The sequence below is a fragment of the Triticum dicoccoides genome, chromosome 2A (genome assembly GCF_002162155.2).
Source record: "Triticum dicoccoides isolate Atlit2015 ecotype Zavitan chromosome 2A, WEW_v2.0, whole genome shotgun sequence".
NCBI lineage: Eukaryota > Viridiplantae > Streptophyta > Magnoliopsida > Poales > Poaceae > Triticum > Triticum dicoccoides.
The window spans coordinates 471,235,914-471,248,513 of NC_041382.1; positions in this window are offsets into that span (position 1 = coordinate 471,235,914).

The following is a 12,600-nucleotide window of genomic DNA, read 5'->3' on the forward strand; positions in this document are numbered from 1 at the left end:
AACACCTTATTCATCATACTCATGAAATAGGCAGGGGCGTTAGTCAATCCAAAAGACATGACAGTGTACATATAGCCAATACCTTGTGGTAAAAGTTGTCTTAGGTTATATCCTGTTCTCGGATCTTCAACTGGTGGTATCTTGATCGAAGATCGATCTTGGATAATACTTTAGCTCCCTGGAGCTGGTCAAACAAATCATTGATCATCGGTAGTGGGTACTTGTTCTTGATCACTTCATTCAATGCCCGATAATCAACACCCATTCTCAAAGATCCATCCTTCTTCTCAACTAAGAGCGCTGGGGCTCCCCACGGTGATGAACATGGTTGGATATAACCTTTCTCCGATAACTCCTTAATCTACTTCTTAATTTCCTCCAGATCATTTGCGGGCATCCGATACAGTCTCTTCAATATTGGTCTAGTGCTTGACAACAGCTCTATCAAAAATTCTATGTCTCGATCTAGTGGCATGCCCGGTAATTCCTCTGGAAACACATCCGGGTAGTCCTTCACAATAGGCACTTCTTCCTGAACAACTCCCGAGAGGGAATTTACTTGGGTCCTCCTTGGCGCATGCCTAGATACATACTTGATCCTTTTTCCCTCCGGGGTGGTGAGTAAAATTGACTTACTAACACAGTCAATGTTTCTTCCATACTTCGATAGCCAATCCATGCCTAGTATTATATCCAATCCTTGTGACTCTAGAATTACTAGATCTGAGAGGAAAACATGGCTACCAATGGTTAATGTAACCGATCACACCATCGGCTGACCATATACTCTGCTCCTGGCGAGCTTACTAACATGGGTGACCTAAGGGCGAATGTTGGCAACTTAAACTTGTCCTCAAATCCCCTTGATATGTATGAATGCGATGCACCAGTGTCAAAAAGAACGAGAGCAGTAAATGACTTAATCAAAAACTTACCAATTACTGCGTCAGGATACTCTTCAACTTCCTCTATGTTGATGTGGTTCACCTAACCTCTGGTGAAGGGGTTTGGCTTCTTCCCTGAGCTTCCATTACCATTCCCATTCTTTGTTTCAGGACACTCGGTGGCTTAGTGTCCAGTCTACCCGCACTTGAAACAAGTAATGTGACTTAGATCCTTCTTGGCGGGTGTAGTGGTGTTGAAACGATTCTAACTGTTGTTTCCTCCATTCCCATTACCATTCTTAGGGCCACTATGATTATGTGAGCTTCCTCCATTGTGAGTGTGGCCTCCATGATTATGATGGTTATGTCCTCCCGAGTTCAGGGTAAAGCGAGGTTTCTACTGAGCTCCAGAATTATAATTCCCCTGTCCATACTTCCTTTTGTGGCTCTCTATCTGTTGCTGCTTGCCTTCAATCATGAGGGACCTGTCTACCAACTCCTGGTAGTTAGTGAATGTTGCCACCTTCAACTGCATACTCAGCTCATCATTCAGCCCTTCCATAAACTTCTCCTGCTTTGCGACATCTGTGGCCACATCATCCGGGGAATAATGAGCTAACTTACTAAACTCATCCACGTACTGCCCCACAGTACGATTTCCCTGGCGTAAGTTGGGAAACTCATGCTTCTTCATGCTCATAGCTCTAGTTGAGACGTGGGGTGTGCGACAAGCTTGCTGAAACTGATCCCATGTGACATTGGCTATGGGGAAAGTGGCGGTGTAATTCTCCCACCATGAGGCTACGGGTCCATCCAATTGATGTCCAGCAAAGCGCACCTTCTCAGCATCTATGCAACCTGCGGTGGTCAGCTCCCTTCCAATCCTGCAGAGCCAATCATCAGCAACAATCGGCTCAGTGCTACTGGAAAACACCAGCGGATTCAACCTTAGAAAACGGGCTAAGTTGTCCACTGTAGGTGGTGGCGGTGGGCTGTTGTTTTGTTGTTGCCTTGGTTCTAAACTAGTAACTGCATCAAGGAATTATGTTGTTGGATCAACTGGGTGAGCTCCGGTGGGAAAACAAATCCGGGGTCACGTCTGGGAGGCATCTGATAGGTCTAGGGGGTGAGAATAGAATAGAGTGAGGTCTAAAGGGAAATCACTACCCATATTCACATGAGACAAAAACATTCATTCACATCATTCAATTCAAACAAGGACATACAATTGATCTAATCTACCGTTACAAAATACTCGGACTACTACTATATACATGGAGGAATACTACTGATAATATGGTGGTCGACTAGAAATTCTGATCAGAGGAAGACTCCATGATATCTGCTCTAGCTTCGTCTTCATAATCATCATCACTATCGGGGTCAGAGTCGGTGTCGTCGATAATGATGTAGTCTTCAGGGTGGTTGTCCTCCTCAGGTGCGGGATCTCCCACTGAATATTCCTAGCTTCTTCTTCAGGTCTTCATTCTTCTCCGGTAGTACTGCAATTTCCTCTTCGTATCCATCACGTGTAAACTTGAGCTCCTCTTCTAACTCCATGTTACTGGTTATCACCTTCTTCATGTCTATCATGCTGGCGCACATCTGGTTCTCCTAACAATGAATGTGCTGGTTCAACTCCTGGATGTAGGCTGCAATGGACTTGTCCTTCCTGGTGCAAATCATCTCCCATTTGTCATCTCGGCGTCCACATATCTGGTAGATGGTGTCCTTAAGATCCTTGTGGTATACCTCGCCGATGCATCCCATGGCGATGTGGGCTGCCATGCTCTTTCCTAGACTCCAGGTTGGTGCATCAAAGGAAAACTCTATGGGCTCAGTAGCTGGTGTGAATGTCCTTCCTGGAACATGTACTCGAATCATCCAGCACTCCTCTTTAGGTAGAGTGGCGGTGTAGGTCCTGGTGAAGCTTGGCATTCCGATGCTTAGGTACCTAGTGGCTTCCTTCAAGTGTCGTCCGAAAGGAGTGTCTTCATCCGGTTGAGAAAACTTGTTCCTTGGGTCCGCCATCTATAGAGTAGAAATGGAGAAGAGTCAGAAATGAGTAGAGGAGAGGGTCCTATGGCTTATCTTAGTGGTCGTGTCCTACAGTCAGCGTGTGCTCTGATACCATCTTGTAGCGATCCGACCTCGGACGGTCAAATCTCTGTGCATAAGTGTCATCCTTGGATCAGTAATGCTGACACACAGTACTTGAGGATTTATAACAGAGTTCAATCACACACTTATTACATCGAATGTCTCAAAAGAGAACTATTACAATAATATGGCTGAAAGCCATCTAAATAAGATAACAACGGAAGCTTCGAAGGTAAATGAGTCCATCAACTCCAATGGCATAGCTGAGTCCACGACAGCGACCTAGCGCACCTTACTCTTTGTCTGAAAACTCTGTAACATAATACGTTGCAGCCTGTGTAGGTCAGCACATGGAATATGCTGGCAAGATAACACTATAGAGCAATGAACAAGTAATAGCTAACACTATATGCATATATGGCTGGTGGAGGCTTTATGGTTATCATTTGCGTAAAGCTAGTTTTTCCCTACAACAAAGGAATATATTTTATTTAACTACAAAGTTTTTTGAGAAAAATATTGAGAAGGTTCCTCCAACTCAATCACAAAATAATAATTACAATCCCCGCAAATTAATTAAGTAGAGTGATGAGATCAACATAATAACTCAAGTACCAGATACTCGGGATGTCCATAACCGGGGACACGGTTAACCATGATTAGTTTATACACTCTGCAGATGTTTGCGCACTTTTCCCCACAAGACTCGATCTCCTCCATTGGATTTCTCGTACTAAACGGTGTTTGAGAAACAGATGACCGAGACACAGTCTTTCTGAAATATTAATTCTTTACTCTGGGTAGACAGTACCACCTACTTTCCCTACATCTACTAGCCTACCACTTAAAGTGGTCACACAAATTACTCAACTATGCCAAATCCCATAATGGCTTGTGGCTGCACATGGAAGTTTCTAGCATGAATAATCTTATGATCCCTTTGAGCCTGGGTGGCAAACCATAGGATGATCACACGGGTACTCTGGCATATCCTAGGACAACACTGGATTCTCCAGGTGCCCGCAACCAATCCACCCAGATGTGTATTAAAGTAGTCACCTTGAGTTTAACCATTAATTAATGATAACTCTCACATCTTCATGGATCACTCGAACCAACCCACATCTATGAGCATAGCATACCAGTATAAGCATAAGGTAGTAACACCCCAGGGTTTGAATAAAAGACAATATGTTCTACCTCATCAACTACTTCCCAATACCCGCATGTTAAACAAGTCATACCCATGCAATGTTTGAGGATTGGAACTAATGCATAAAGCTGGCTAATAAAGGGATATGATCAAAGTGTTACTTGCCTTGCTGACGATCTGCAAACCCTAGTGACTCGTAGTAGCATGATTCGCACTCCGGAAACTCAATCGTGAACAAACAATAGCATACATAAGCACTCAAGCATATGATGCAAGGGTAAAACTCAAAATAAAATATGCAAATTGAAAGTCAACCCAAGAGCTTCGATTTGCAAAAAGAATCAATCGAATCGGAGCTACGAAACTCAAACTGCGATCAAAAGAAGTTTGAGTTCAAATCTGCTTGAAACCAAATTTTAATTTTTCAAAACGATGTTCAAGTTGATTATCTAGAAAGTGGGTAACAAGACGATGATTTTGGTGTTGGTTTCACTGGAATTGGATGAACGAGAAAAAAGTAGCGAGTGTTTGAAGATCAGGGGCTAATTTGTGATAAAAGTATTCATGGATAGGTCCCTGGCCGAAAATAAAATGAAAAAGAAAAACTCTAACGAACGAACATTCGCTAACAGGAACTAACGAATGAAAAGCATTCGTTAACAGAAGTTAACCGGTGAATGTTTGCTAAATAAACTAAAACTAAAACAAAAAATAAACCGTCGAAACCCTAAAAAAACGATCTAGGTTTTTACCTAAAAACTGGCGAAAACCGGCAGCGTGTTCCGGCGAGGTCCAGCGAGGCGGGGTGCGGTGCGGCGGCGGCGTGATAGTGGCGACAGGGCGCGGCACATGGCAGCGAGCGGCGAGCGGCAGCGGCACGGCAGCACACGGCGGCGAGCGGCACGATGCGGCTACGGCGGCGGCTGCGGTGGCGGGGTGAGGAGGAGGCGGCGGGACTGGGGCGGCTTATAAAGGGGCCGGGGGCGACCTGGGGGAGGGGGCAGGCGGCGGCGGACCCGAAGTCCGGCTTGGACTCCGGCGAGTCGAGCGGCGGCGGGACTCTCCCGAGCGGGAGGCGGCACGCGGCAGGCCGGCTCGGCTGGGCCTTCGGCCTAGTCGGGCGATGAAGTTTTTTTTTAATAAATTTCGGGTGAAATAAAAATCCTAATAAATTCTAAAAAAATTGTAAAAATACCAGAAATAATTTTCACCGTCCAAACCTAATATTTTGGACAAGGTGAACATTTTCTGGCCTAAAATGCATATTTTTCTAATTCAAATAAAATGCAAATAAAATATTAATTTGATTTTAAAATTTCTTCTCCAATATTCCTCTCTTTTGAAGAAGTCATTTTATCTTCTCTCATTTATTTTTATTATTGGAAATGTTTGGAGAGAAAAAATATTAAAATCAAATTGATCCTCTTTTCAATTTTGAAAAATTCAAATATGAAAATTTGTGAAATCTCCAACTCTCTCGGGTCCTTGAGTTGCTTAAGATTTTTAGGATCTCAACCAAAATGCAAACAAAATATGATATGCATATGATGTCCTATGTATAACATCCAAATTGAAAATTGGGATGTTACAATCAAGCTTAAGGCTGTCTATACTCTGGTAGAGCAGCTATACATTGGCGCTCAGCGGACAATCGCTGCTGCTATTCATAAGAAAAATCTGCCCATCCTCATCAAGGAAACACTGGAGAAGCTATTGGTGATGCCCCAGACGATTGAAGAGTTAAAGCGATCAGCCGACAGAGCTAGCGCCATGACTGCCCTAAGCCGGGCAAAGGCATGGCAAGCAGATCTTGATCCAGAGGATTTAGCCAATGGCTGCCCCAGCGTGAAAGAAGACGGGTCTCCCTTCAGCGCTGATAATTTTGCACAAATAGCAAGGGAAATGCATCCAGTAGCAAGCAAGCTGGCTGAAGAAACAGATCTATCCCAACACCAGGCAGCTTATGATGCTAAGAACAAGAAGGTGAAAGCGTCGGTTCATCAAGAAGTGGATCTCATCCCGCCGACTCGCATACCTTCGCTTCTGATATTGATCCATCAAGTCTTATAGACGATGAGGCCGTGTTTAGAGCTTTGACCGGTATCAACTGGGCTACGCCTGACTTCTAGCCAATGGATAATCAAGGAGATGAAGAAGAAGAAGTGCAGTATGACCCGAAGGCTTCGACCCGCCAAGACTAGAAGACTTTGTTCAGCAGTCGGTTTACCAGCCATAGCATTTGGATGCTAAACACTTATCCCTTTTGGGCCGTCAGATGCCTTGTAATAGGCCAGTTAAAAACAATGATCTACCATGCCATCGTGCACATTTTATTTGCATAACACTACCGATCCATCATTCGAAGATCTCCCACTTATGCTTATAATACCATCGACTATGCAGACCATACTTATCATTTTTTCCCTGCACATAAACAGAGAACAGGTGCCCTGGAGATTTACCCCAGACCGGGTCATAATACCCCATAGAAAAGCCACTGGTGACTGAATAGTCCATAACTAGGGCAGGTCTATCAAAAACCTCATATAATTTTCATAAAAATAAATATCATACCTGTGATATTTGTTCATACTGTCGGCTTGTCATGCAATGTGCAGTAAGGGTAATAGCCCAAAGTCTTAGAGCACAACGCCCTATTCAATTTATTCATACCGCTGGCTTACAATGCCATATGCAGCAAGGGTAACATCCCGAAGCTTAGAGCACAGAACTCCAAGCACATAATGATCATACACTAGCGACTTAAAGTCCAAAGCCAGGTCGGGTTAACAAAACCACCGGATAGACTCATATATGAATCATAAGGCAACATGGCCCTAATCATTTTTCAACCATATATCAACATGGCACCAAAAGATGAACCTCAAAAAACGTTCAAAATCTCAAAATATAAATCAGAAGAAACAAGGCATTCATAGGCTGCCAAGCCTCAATGTCAAGTGCTATTCAAGGGCCGCACAGCCGCTGAGTTAAACCTTAATTCAAACCCGTAAGACGGACCTCACATTATCAACGCCATTTTAACTTTGACAAATTCAGGGTCTTTATAAGATTGATTTGTCAAGAGTATGGCAAGTAATTCCAGGATTACCTAGTCAGAGTGGCAGGCAAACTAAGGCAGGATAACCCAAATTTTTGGTGAATACACCTGGCGTCCAAGCCTATCACAAGGGACAACAAAGATCTGTTCATTAACAAGGAGCCCCCAAGTAATATTTCATTCCAGGTGTATAAGCCATATTAATAGGGTAGTCATAGCTATGCTCGATGAGTAGGAAGCCCCCAAGTATTTTGTAATCATGGCGTACAAGACGAATCAAGAGGGTAGTCATAGCTATGCTCAATAAGCAGGAAGCCCCCAAGTGATCGTATGAAGTGACAATAAAGACCCATATTCTCAAAAATGAAATGACAGAGGCCCTGAATTATCATGGATGTCGGCTTTATTATATTCATCATAATATATACGTTGAAAAAGTATGTACATCACAAGAGTCGGTGGCTCATGTGTAATAAGGCCGAAGATGAGCAATATTCCATGGCCAGGGGGTCTCCTCCTCCAACGTGTGTGAGTCCTTGTGGTCTCGAACGTCGATAAGGTAGTATGACCCGTTATTCAGATTTTTTTCTGACCACAAAGGGCACTTCCCAAGGCGGGGATAGCTTGTGCATATTAGTTTGATCTTGTATGAGCCGGAGCACCAAATCTCCTTCTTCAAAGGTCCTGGTTATAACCCGACGGCTATGATAATGACGCAGATCTTGCTGGTAAATCTCCGAACGAGCCTCTGCACGGTCAAGCTCCTCAGCCAACAGGTCAAGAGCATCCTGGCATGCTTTTGCATTATCATCTTCAACATAAGCCGCCACATGGGGCAAGTCGTAATGAATGTCACTAGGGAGAACTGCCTCTGCTCCTTAAACCATGAAGAAAGGTGTGTAACCCGTAGATCTGTTAGGGGTAGTATTGATACTCCATAACACTGAGGGCAATTCTTCCACCCAACAACCCGGCGTCCTCTACAAAGGGACCATAGGCCGGGGCTTGATGCCCCTCAAAATTTCTTGATTGGGTCTTTCAGCTTGGCCATTGGACTGGGGGTGAGCCATTGATGATACAATAAGACGAATATGCTCTCGTTGACAGAATTGTTTCATGGCACCCTTGGACAGATTAGTGTCATTATCAGTTATAATGCTGTGAGGGAAGCCAAAACGGAAAATCACCTTTTTGATGAACCGAACCGCTGTTGCCACGTCACACTTACTGACTGGCTCTGCTTCAACCCACTTTGTGAATTTTTCAAACGCCACCAAAAGGTGGGTCTTTTTATCTTTGGACCTTTTGAAAGGTCCAACCATATCCAGCCCCCAGACTGCAAACGGCCAAGTAATTGGAATAATCCTCAATTCTTGAGCCGACAGATGAGCTCATCTTGAAAATTTCTAACAACCATCACATTTACTGAGTAAATCCTCTGCATCAACATGAGCCGTCCGCCAATAAAAACCATGACAGGAAGCCTTGGCTATGAGGGACTTAGAGCCGGCATGATGACCACAATATCCTTCATGAATCTCTCGTAGAATCTCACGACCTTCCTCAGGAGAAACACAATGTTGAAATGCCCCTGCGAAACGCCCCTGTGACACTGCAACAATGCAACTCTCCATTGACAGTAGTCATTGACTTAGACCACCGGGTAATCTGCCTAGACAAAGTTTCATCTTCAGGTAACTCACCTCGGGTTATATAAGCCAAATATGGAACTGTCCAATCAGGAATAACATGAAGAGCCGCCACCAATTGCGCCTCCGGGTCAGGAATAGTAAGATCCTCCTCCATAGGCAATTTGACTGAAGGGTTATGTAGAATATCAAGGAAAACGTTAGGTGGTACCGGCATACGCTGGGACCCTAGCCGGCTCAAAGCATCAGCTGCCTCATTTTTCCTGCGATCAACATATTCCACTTGATAGCCTTTGAAGTGACCAGCAATAGCATCAACCTCTCGGCGGTAAGCCACCATGACTGGGTCTTTAGAATCCTAAGTTCCTGAGACTTGTTGAGCCACCAAATCTGAGTCACCAAAGCACCTCACTCGACTTAGATTCATCTCCTTAGCCATCCTAAGACCATGGAGCAAGGCTTCATACTCAGTTGCATTGTTAGTACAAGGGAACATCAACCTTAAAACATAACAAAATTTATCACCTCGTGGGGAAGTCAAAACAACTCCAACCCCCGAGCCTTCCAACTACCTGGATCCATCAAAGTGAATAGTCCAATATGTGCTATTCGGCTTCTCCTCAGGCATATGCAGCTCTGTCCAATCATTGAGGAAATCCACAAGTGCTTGAGACTTGATGGCTATGCGAGGCATATATTTCAAACCATGGGGTCCAAGCTCAATGGCCCACTTGGCTACCCGACTTGTGGCCTCTCTGTTTTGAATAATATCCCCTAAAGGAGCAGAACTAACCACAGTGATGGGATGAACAAGGAAATATTGCTTGAGCTTTCGACTAGACATGAACACCCCGCATACCAGCTTCTGCCAATGCGGATACCTCTGCTTGGATTCAATGAGCACCTCACTCATATAATAAACCGGCCGCTGAACCGGATGTTCCTTGCCTACTTCCTTCCGTTCCACCACAATCGCTACGCTGATGGCTCGGTCATTGGCAGTCACATATAACAACAAGGGCTCCTTATCAATAGGAGCGGCTAGGATCGGTGGATCAGCTAACTACTTCTTCAAGGCTTCAAACGCCTGATCAGCAGCATCCCTCCAGACAAAGTGATCTGTTTTCTTCATCATTTGGTACAAAGGGATAGCTTTTTCTCCCAACCGGCTTATGAACCGGCTTAAGGCCGCAATATGAACTGCCAGACGCTGAACATCATTAATACACACCGGTTTAGCCAAGGAAGTAATAGCCTTGATTTTCTCCGGGTTAGCTTCAATGCCTCGTTCAGAAACCAAAAAACCCAAGAGCTTGCCTGCTGGCACACCAAAACACACTTGGCTGGGCTAAGCATCATCTTGTAGACCCGGAGATTGTCAAAGGTCTCTTTTAAATCATCTATCAAGGTTTCCTTCTTCCTGGATTTCACAACAATATCGTCCAGATAAGCATGAACACTGCGTCCAATCTGATCATGAAGGCAATTTTGAACACACCGCTGGTAAGTCGCCTGGGCGCTCTTGAGCCCAAAAGGCATAGACACATAGAAGAAGGCTCCAAAGGGAGTGATGAAGTTTGTCTTCTCCTGATGCTTAACTACCATCTTGATCTAATGATACCCAGAATAAGCATCCAAAAAACACAAACGCTCACGACCAGCCGTAGCATCAATAATCTGATCAATGCGAGGGAGAGAAAAAGGATCAGTCGGGCAGGCCTTATTAAGGTCTGTGTAATCCACACACATGCCCCAACTGCCATTTTTCTTAAGCACCAGCACCGGGTTAGCCAACCATTCAAGATGAAAAAATTCAACAATGAACCCAGCTGCCAAGAGCCAGGCCACTTCTTCACCAATGGCCTTACGCCTCTCTTCATTAAAGCAACGAAGGAATTGCTTGACCGGTTTAAACTTTGGATCAATATTGAGAGTGTGCTCAGCGAGTTCCCTAAGTACGCCTGGCATGTCTGAAGGTTTCCATGCAAAGATGTCTCGGCTCTCACGGATGAACCCGATGAGTGCGATTTCCCATTTTGGATCCAGATTAGCACTGATACTGAACTGCTTGGATGAGTCGCCAGAAACAAAATCAACCAACTTAGTGTCATCTGCTGATTTACACTTTAACAGAGGGTCATGCTCCGTGGTTGGTTTCTTCAAAGGTGTCATATCTTCCAGGTCAACATTATCTTTGTAAAACTTCAACTCTTCGGTTGCACAAACGGACTCAGCATAAGAAGCATCGCCCTCTTCACACTCCAAGGCTATCTTCCGACTACCATGAACTGTGATGGTACCCTTATACCCTGGTATCTTAAGCTGCAGATAAACATAACAAGGCCTTGCCATGAACTTAGCATAAGTCGGCCGCCCAAACAAAGCGTGATATGGGCTCTTAATCTTAACCACCTCAAAGGTCAATGTCTCAACTTTGGAATCATTATCATCACCGAAAGCCACTTCCAAATCTATCTTGCCCACTGGATATGCCGACTTACCAGGCACCACACCATGAAAATAGTGTTCGATGGCTTAAGATCCTTGTCAGTCAAGTTCATACGACAGAAAGTTTCGTAGTAAAGGATATTGATGTTGCTGCCTACATCCATGAGCACCTTGGTGAAGTTGTAACCTCCAACCTGAGGCGCAACCACTAAAGCCAAGTGACCCGAATTATCAACCCGGGGCAGGTGATCCTCACGGCTCCAAGAATAGGATGTTCAGACCATCACAAGTAATGGGGAATCGCCAGCTCAACTGCGTTCACCGCCCTTTTATGAACCTTCTAGTCTCGTTTACATAAACTCATGGTGAACACATGATTCTGTCCACTATTCAACCGCTTCGGATTACTTTGATAACCAGACTGCTGCTGCTAATTCTCTTGACCAAACTGCTGATGAAAACCACCTTGATTGCCTTGGCCCTGGAAACCAGAGTTTGAACCGCCACCACCAAAGCCAGGCCTGTGAGAGCCGGATCCTAAGCCACCATTCGGGCCATGATTGTTCTAGAAAAAATGCAATTCCTATACTCCCTCATGATGAAGCAATCCTTCCACAGATGATTGGCCGACTTCTCTTGCGTACCATGCTTTGCACAAGGCTGATTCATCATCGCCTCAATATTAAATTTTGGCCCTTTGAGCGGGGGCGGCTTTCCCTTGCGACGCTGATTATTATTCTATGTATTGGTGTTAGCCACAAAGTCTAAATTGCCATCAGCCTTGCGCTTACCGTTGCCACTTTGATCTACCGTGTTATGCTGTTGCCCCTTCGTATTGCCGCTCTTCTTCCCCTTACCCACTTTCTCCTCATCGGAGTTGGGGTCTTTGGTACTGTCTGATCGGCATATTTGACGAGAGCCACCATGAGCTCCCCCATGTCATTGCAGTGGCGTTTAAGCCGCCCTAGTTTCTGCTTAAGGGGGAGGAAACGATAATTCTTCTCCAACACCAGGACTGTTGAGCCGGCATTGATACTGTCTGATGAGTGTATAACAGCTGAGATTTGGCACACCCAATTGGTTGTTTACTCGCCCTCACCTTGGACAGAAGAATCCAAATCCAGGATCGGCATAGGCTGCTTGCACGTGTCTTTAAAATTTTGGATGAAACGAGTTTTCAACTCTGCCCATGATCTGATGGAGTTAGCGGGCAACCCTTTCAACCAGGTACGAGCCGGCCCATCCAACATCATGGTGAAATACTTAGCACATGCAGCATCACTAACATCCAACATCTCCATGGCC